This window comes from Lepidochelys kempii, chromosome 5, assembly GCF_965140265.1.
Source record: "Lepidochelys kempii isolate rLepKem1 chromosome 5, rLepKem1.hap2, whole genome shotgun sequence".
Lineage (NCBI taxonomy): Eukaryota > Metazoa > Chordata > Testudines > Cheloniidae > Lepidochelys > Lepidochelys kempii.
This window is the reverse complement of record NC_133260.1, coordinates 44,524,408-44,532,971: the sequence shown is the minus strand read 5'-3', so window position 1 is coordinate 44,532,971 and position 8,564 is coordinate 44,524,408. Positions and strand designations below refer to the sequence as shown.

The following is an 8,564-nucleotide window of genomic DNA, read 5'->3' as shown; positions in this document are numbered from 1 at the left end:
ACTTGAAGTATCACACCTTTTTGCCTATCAGGACATGCCATTGGCTTCCTACTCAGGTTGGTCAGTTTACAGCCACCTCAACTACCAATACTGCAACTCAAACTTGACCATGATGTGTGAAGGTGGTCCCAAACATTGTTTGAAAGACTTGTTCAACAGTTTGTCAACACATTATTCTCCTCCTCTGATAATCAGGTTTAAGTTGCCTGATAGCTGTGATCACATAAGTCTACTAGTTCCGTAGTTGGCCAGAGCCCGCCCAGAAAAAAAATGGACAATAAAAAACTCAAAGCAGAAAAAAAATCCCCTTTGCATGTTGAATTTGCAGTAGCATCTGCAAGTTAGTGGTTTTCTTTCTAGCTCACACAACCATCAATAAAATAAACGCAATCAGAACATTAGCAATTCTGTTGATGTAGTCAGATGATCATCCTGATCACACTTCCAGGGCTGTATTGGTTCTGTAGCGCTTACAGAAGTAAAAACTTATTTAAGTTGCAAACAACTGAATCCACACATGTAAGATTTGTTGAGTAAGGAAGATGCCATTTTTACAGACGGTTTTTCTGGCCACAGCTACATTTAAAAAAAAAAAAAAATCAGGCCAGTTGCTGTAGAAATTATTCTAATTCAGCACTATTGGAAGAGAAGAGAATGGCATGGAACTTCCTTGTTTAACACAGACATACTGGAAATTAATACAGAAGGCAAGAAAAATTCTTATCACAAAATAAGTTGGTTTGCTAAATGATATTTTAAATATTATTGTTCAGTTTGATATGATACAGTAGTTACTATGTCATTGTATGCTAAATTCCACAAACACTAGTTCACGTCTTTCATAATTAAGATCAAAATATAAGAATTCAGGTACCTTCTCCAAACTGTATAAACAGGACAAGCTTTCTGGTGGCACCTTAAAGACTAAGGGTATGTCTACACTACGGAATAAGGTCGAATTTATAGATGTCGGTTTTTTAGAAATCGGTTTTATATATTCGAGTGTGTGTGTCCCCACAGAAAATGCTCTAAGTGCATTAAGTGCATTAACTCGGCGGAGCGCTTCCACAGTACCGAGGCTAGAGTCGACTTCCGGAGCGTTGCACTGTGGGTAGCTATCCCACAGTTCCCGCAGTCTCCGCTGCCCATTGGAATTCTGGGTTGAGATCCCAATGCCTGATGGGGCTAAAACATTGTCGCGGGTGGTTCTGGGTACATATCGTCAGGCCCCCGTTCCCTCCCTCCCTCCGTGAAAGCAAGGGCAGACAATCGTTTTGCGCCTTTTTTCCTGAGTTACCTGTGCAGACGCCATACCACGGCAAGCATGGAGCCCGCTCAGGTAACCGTCACCCTATGTCTCCTGGGTGCTGGCAGACGCAGTACGGCATTGCTACACAGTAGCAGCAACCCCTTGCCTTGTGGTAGCAGACGGTACAGTACGACTGGTAGCCGTCATCGTCATGTCCGAGGTGCTCCTGGCCACGTCAGCTGGGAGCGCCTGGGCAGACATGGGTGCAGGGACTAAATTTGGAGTGACTTGACCAGGTCATTCTCTTTAGTCCTGCAGTCAGTCCTATTGAACCGTCTTATGGTGAGCGGGCAGGCGATACGGACTGCTAGCAGTCATACTGTACCATCTTCTGCCGAGCAGCCATGAGATGTGGATGGCATGCAGTCCTTCTGCACCGTCTGCTGCCAGCCAAAGATGTAAAAGATAGATGGAGTGGATCAAAACAAGAAATAGACCAGATTTGTTTTGTACTCATTTGCTTACCCCCCTCCCCGTCTAGGGGACTCATTCTTCTAGGTCACACTGCAGTCACTCACAGAGAAGGTGCAGCGAGGTAAATCTAGCCATGTATCAATCAGAGGCCAGGCTAACCTTCTTGTTCCAATAAGAACGATAACTTAGGTGCACCATTTCTTATTGGAACCCTCCGTGAAGTCCTGCCTGAAATACTCCTTGATGTAGAGACACCCCCTTTGTTGATTTTAGCTCCCTGAAGCCAACCCTGTAAGCCGTGTCCTCAGTCACCCCTCCCTCCGTCAGAGCAACGGCAAACAATCGGGCATCTGAGAGTGCTGTCCAGAGCAGTCACAATGGAGCACTCTGATGGGGCTAAAACATTGTCGCGGTTGGTTCTGGGTACGTATCGTCAGGCCCCCGTTCCCTCCCTCCCTCCGTGAAAGCAAGGGCAGACAATCATTTCGTGCCTTTTTTCGTGAGTTACCTGTGCAGACGCCATACCACGGCAAGCATGGAGCCCGCTCAGGTAACCGTCACCCTATGTCTCCTGGGTGCTGGCAGACGCGGTACGGCTTTGCTACACAGAAGCAGCAACCCATTGCCTTCTGGCAGCAGACGGTGCAATACGACTGGTAGTCGTCCTCGTCGTGTCCGAGGTGCTCCTGGCCACGTCGGCTGGGAGCGCCTGGGCAGACATGGGCGCAGGGACTAAATTTGGAGTGACTTGACCAGGTCATTCTCTTTAGTCCTGCAGTCAGCCCTATTGAACCGTCTTATGGTGAGCGGGCAGGCGATACGGACTGCTAGCAGTCATACTGTACCATCTTCTGCCAGGCAGGCAAGAGATGAGGATTGCTAGTAGTCGTATTGTACCATCTTCTGCCAGGCAGGCAAGAGATGAGGATGGCTAGCAGTCGTCCTGTACCATCTTCTGCTGAGCAGCCATGAGATGTGGATGGCATGCAGTCCTTCTGCACCGTCTGCTGCCAGCCAAAGATGTAAAAGATAGATGGAGTGGGTCAAAACAAGAAATAGACCAGATTTGTTTTGTACTCATTTGCCTCCTCCCCTGTCTAGGGGACTCATTCCTCTAGGTCACACTGCAGTCACTCACAGAGAAGGTGCAGCGAGGTAAATCTAGCCATGTATCAATCAGAGGCCAGGCTAACCTCCTTGTTCCAATAAGAACGATAACTTAGGTGCACCATTTCTTATTGGAACCCTCCGTGAAGTCCTGCCTGAAATACTCCTTGATGTAAAGACACCCCCTTTGTTGATTTTAGCTCCCTGAAGCCAACCCTGTAAGCCGTGTCGTCAGTCGCCCCTCCCTCCGTCAGAGCAACGGCAGACAATCGTTCCGCGCCTTTTTTCTGTGCGGACGCCATACCAAGGCAAGCATGGAGGCCGCTCAGCTCACTTTGGCAATTAGGAGCACATTAACCACCACACGCATTATCCAGCAGTATATGCAGCACCAGAACCTGGCAAAGCGATACCGGGCGAGGAGGCGACGTCAGCGCGGTCCCGTGAGTGATCAGGACATGGACACAGATTTCTCTGAAAGCATGGGCCCTGCCAATGCATGCATCATGGTGCTAATGGGGCAGGTTCATGCTGTGGAACGCCGATTCTGGGCTCGGGAAACAAGCACAGACTGGTGGGACCGCATAGTGTTGCAGGTCTGGGACGATTCCCAGTGGCTGCGAAACTTTCGCATGCGTAAGGGCACTTTCATGGAACTTTGTGACTTGCTTTCCCCTGCCCTGAGGCGCATGAATACCAAGATGAGAGCAGCCCTCACAGTTGAGAAGCGAGTGGCGATAGCCCTGTGGAAGCTTGCAAAGCCAGACAGCTACCGGTCAGTTGGGAATCAATTTGGAGTGGGCAAATCTACTGTGGGGGCTGCTGTGATGCAAGTAGCCCACGCAATCAAAGATCTGCTGATATCAAGGGTAGTGACCCTGGGAAATGTGCAGGTCATAGTGGATGGCTTTGCTGCAATGAGATTCCCTAACTGTGGTGGGGCCATAGACGGAACCCATATCCCTATCTTGGCACCGGAGCACCAAGCCGCCGAGTACATAAACCACAAGGGGTACTTTTCGATAGTGCTGCAAGCTCTGGTGGATCACAAGGGACGTTTCACCAACATCAACGTGGGATGGCCGGGAAAGGTGCATGATGCTCGCATCTTCAGGAACTCTGGTCTGTTTCAAAAGCTGCAGGAAGGGACTTTATTCCCAGACCAGAAAATAACTGTTGGGGATGTTGAAATGCCTATATGTATCCTTGGGGACGTAGCCTACCCCTTAATGCCATGGCTCATGAAGCCGTACACAGGCAGCCTGGACAGTAGTCAGGAGCTGTTCAACTACAGGCTGAGCAAGTGCAGAATGGTGGTAGAATGTGCATTTGGACGTTTAAAGCCGCGCTGGCGCAGTTTACTGACTCGCTTAGACCTCAGCGAAACCAATATTCCCACTGTTATTACTGCTTGCTGTGTGCTCCACAATATCTGTGAGAGTAAGGGGGAGACGTTTATGGCGGGGTGGGAGGTTGAGGCAAATCGCCTGGCTGCTGGTTACGCGCAGCCAGACACCAGGGCGGTTAGAAGAGCACAGGAGGGCGCGGTACGCATCAGAGAAGCTTTGAAAACCAGTTTCATGACTGGCCAGGCTACGGTGTGAAAGTTGTTTGTTTCTCCTTGATGAAACCCCCCGCCCCTTGGTTCACTCTACTTCCCTGTAAGCTAACCACCCGCTCCTCCTCCCTTCAATCACCGCTTGCAGAGGCAATAAAGTCATTGTTGCTTCACATTCATGCATTCTTTATTCATTCATCACACAAATAGGGGGATGACTACCAAGGTAGCCTAGGAGGGGTGGTGGAGGAGGGAAGGAAAATGCCACACAGCACTTTAAGCATAGCACTTTAAAAGTTTACAACTTTAAAATTTATTGAATGACAGCCTTCTTTTTTTTGGGCAATCCTCTGTGGTGGAGTGGCTGGTTGGCCGGAGGCCCCCCCACCGCGTTCTTGGGCGTCTGGGTGTGGAGGCTATGGAACTTGGGGAGGAGGGCGGTTGGTTACAGAGGGGCAGCAGTGGCAGTCTGTGCTCCAGCTGCCTTTGCTGCAGCTCAACCATACACTAGAGCATACTGGTTTGGTCCTGCAGCAGCCTCAGCATTGAATCCTGCCTCCTCTCATCACGCTGCCGCCACATTTGAGCTTCAGCCCGCCACTTACTCTCTTCAGCCCGCCACCTCTCCTCCCGGTCATTTTGTGCTTTCCTGCACTCTGACATTATTTGCCTCCACGCATTCGTCTGTGCTCTGTCAGTGTGGGAGGACAGCATGAGCTCGGAGAACATTTCATCGCGAGTGCGTTTTTTTTTTTTTTCTTTCTAAGCTTCACTAGCCTCTGGGAAGGAGAAGATCCTGTGATCATTGAAACACATGCAGCTGGTGGAGAAAAAAAAAGGGACAGCGGTATTTAAAAAGACACATTTTATAAAACAGTCGCTACACTCTTTCAGGGTAAACCTTGCTGTTAACATTACATACATAGCACATGTGCTTTCGTTACAAGGTCGCATTTTGCCTCCTCCCACCGCGTGACTACCCCCTCAACCTTCCCCCCTCCCTGTGGCTAACAGCGGGGAACATTTCTGTTTAGCCACAGGCAAACAGCCCAGCAGGAATGGGCTATAGTGAGTGTCCCTGAAGAAAAGCACTCTATTTCAACCAGGTGACCATGAATTATATCTCACTCTCCTGAGGATAACACAGAGAGATAAAGAACGGATGTTGATTGAATGCCAGCAAACATACACTGCAATGCTTTGTTCTACAATGATTCCCGAGTATGTGTTACTGGCCTGGAGTGGTAAAGTGTCCTACCATGAAAGACGCAATAAGGCTGCCCTCCCCAGAAACCTTTTGCAAAGGCTTTAGGACTACATCTAGGAGAACCGCAAATGCCAGGGCAAAGTAATCCTTTCACATGCTTGCTTTTAAACCATGTATAGTATTTTAAAAGGTACACTCACCAGAGGTCCCTTCTCCGCCTGCTGGGTCCAGGAGGCAGCCTTGGGTGTGTTCGGGGGATACTCGCTCCAGGTCTAGGGTGAGAAACAGTTCCTGGCTGTCGGGAAAACTGGTTTCTCCGCTTGCTTGCTGTGAGCTATCTACAACCTCCTCCTCCTCCTCATCTTCTTCGTCCCCAAAACCTGCTTCCGTATTGCCTCCATCTCCATTGAAGGAGTCAAACAACACGGCTGGGGTAGTGGTGGCTGAACCCCCTAAAATGGCATGCAGCTCATCATAGAAGCGGCATGTTTGGGGCTCTGACCCAGAGCGGCTGTTCGCCTCTCTGGTTTTCTGGTAGGCTTGCCTCAGCTCCTTCAGTTTCACGCGGCACTGCTTCGGGTCCCTGTTATGGCCTCTGTCCTTCATGCCCTGGGAGATTTTGACAAAGGTTTTGGCATTTCGAAAACTGGAACGGAGTTCTGATAGCACGGATTCCTCTCCCCAAACAGCGATCAGATCCCGTACCTCCCGTTCAGTCCATGCTGGAGCTCTTTTGCGATTCTGGGACTCCATCATGGTCACCTGTGCTGATGAGCTCTGCATGGTCACCTGCAGCTTGCCACGCTGGCCAAACAGGAAATGAGATTCAAAAGTTCGCGGTTCTTTTCCTGTCTACCTGGCCAGTGCATCTGAGTTGAGAGTGCTGTCCAGAGTGGTCATAATGGAGCATTCTGGGATAGCTCCCGGAGGCCAATACCATCGAATTGTGTCCACAGTACCCCAAATTCGAGCCGGCAACGTCGATTTAAGCGCTAATCCACTTGTCAGGGGTGGAGTAAGGAAATCGATTTTAAGAGCCCTTTAAGTCGAAATAAAGGGCTTCATTGCGTGGACCGGTGCAGGTTTACATCGATTTAACGCTGCTAAATTCGACCTAAAGTCCTAGTGTAGACCAGGGCTAACAGATTTAATTGGGCATAAGATTTCGTGAGTAAAACGTCACTTCTTCAGATGCATGGAGTGAAAATTACAGATGCAGGCATTATATGATGACACATGAAGGGAAGGGAGTTACCTCACAAGTGGAAAACCAGTGTTGGCAGGGCCAATTCCATCAGGGTGGATGTAGTCCACTCCAATAATAGATGAGGCGGTGTCAATTCCAGGAGAGGCAAAGCTGCTTTTGTAATGAGCCAGCCACTCCCAGTCCCTATTCAAGCCCAAATTAATGGTGTTAAATTTGCAAATGAATTTTAGTTCTGTTGTTTCTTTGAAATCTTTTTTTGTCCAAGTATAGCTACTTTTAAATCTTCTATAGAATGACCAGGAAGATTGAAGTGTTCTCCTACTGGCTTTTGTATGTTACCATTCCTGATGTCCGATTTGTGTCCTCACTAACAGACAGCCCCCCAAGCTGAAGCAAATACTCACCAGCAACTACACACCACACCACAGACACACTAACCCAGGAACCAATCCCTGTAGCAAACCTCGTTGCCTACTCTGTCCCCATATCTACTCTAGTGATACTATCAGAGGACCCAACCACATCAGCCACGCCATCAGAGGCTCATTCACCTGCATGTCTACCAATGTTATATATGCCATCATGTGCCAGCAATGCCCCTCTGCCGTGTACATTGGCCAAACCAGACAGTCCCTACAGAAAAGAATAAATGGACACACATTGGACATCAGGAATGTTTCTGTGGATATAGACTAACATGGCTACCCCCTGATACAGAACAAGCTTTGTGTCACAATAAAAATATTGAGCAAATATGTGGACTAAATGATGAAAGAACTACTCAGTTACATTAAGTTAACCATTGCATTATGTGATTGCTGATTTTGAAGGACACATGTAAGTGTTTTTAATAAAGGAAAAGGAAAAGCATGGCACAGGGAAATAAATTAATAACTTTAAGGAAGTCTGTCTCCAACACACACAGTAAGAAACAGATGCCCTCTTAACTACTGTGGATTATTTTATTACCAGGCTTCTGCTAAGAGAACAGTGAGTAAGGCTTTTCTTCTGTTATGTATATATTGGCTAAAGTAAATATTTTTCACTTAAATGTACACATTTTGCCTTATCTTGCAAAGCCCCAGACTGTTAATATGGATTACAGGGACATTTTCCTTAGTACTGTGCTGCACAATGGTAAATCCGTTATGACAAGAGACATAATATACTACATCTAGTCTATGGGTAAGTTTTTTGAACTAGATGACAGATTTAGGGTAGGCTCCATTACCTAGCCACAATAGAAAGCCATGCTTTTTTGTCTAGACATGTTACGTTTTAAGTTGATGGAAAGATACTGTTCAGCTGCTCCTGAACAACATTGTGAGCTTCTTCACACCTAATCCAAAGAGTCTTCATGATAAACAAGGCACTGAAGAGTTCATTACCAGCTCATTCAGCTGCTCCTCCTCCCGCCTTTTCAATTGACTATGAAATGGCTCTTTGCACAATGCTGAGATATTCCACAATTTTCTATTCAATGCCACAGAACTTACATATATCAATTGCATGAAATTCCATAATTAGTTACCCTGCTAAGGAGAAAGGAATCTAGGCATCTAAAAATGACTGGATTATACCGTTTTAACAGGAAGAGAATGGCTAGAGAAGAGAGCTGGTTAAGATGTTCAGGGATGAAACTTCAAACAATAATATTTCACTTGCAATTATTATAAAAAAGTACAAAATGTTTATTTTACAAAGTGGTTCAAATTGATTTTTCAGCCTCCCCAGTAAACACCACCACAAAATAGTGCAAGGG

General features: G+C 47.3%; 1 long non-coding RNA gene across 1 annotated transcript; it reads right to left on the bottom strand.

The window, feature by feature from the left end:
* Positions 1 to 4,663: 4,663 nt before the first annotated feature.
* Positions 4,664 to 6,052, bottom strand: LOC140912040 (uncharacterized). The gene is made up of 2 exons (XR_012159210.1): positions 5,796 to 6,052; positions 4,664 to 5,208 (listed from the first exon to the last, which is right to left on the bottom strand). It is a non-coding gene; the product is annotated as an uncharacterized lncRNA (long non-coding RNA).
* Between the last annotated feature and the right edge of the window lie 2,512 nt (positions 6,053 to 8,564).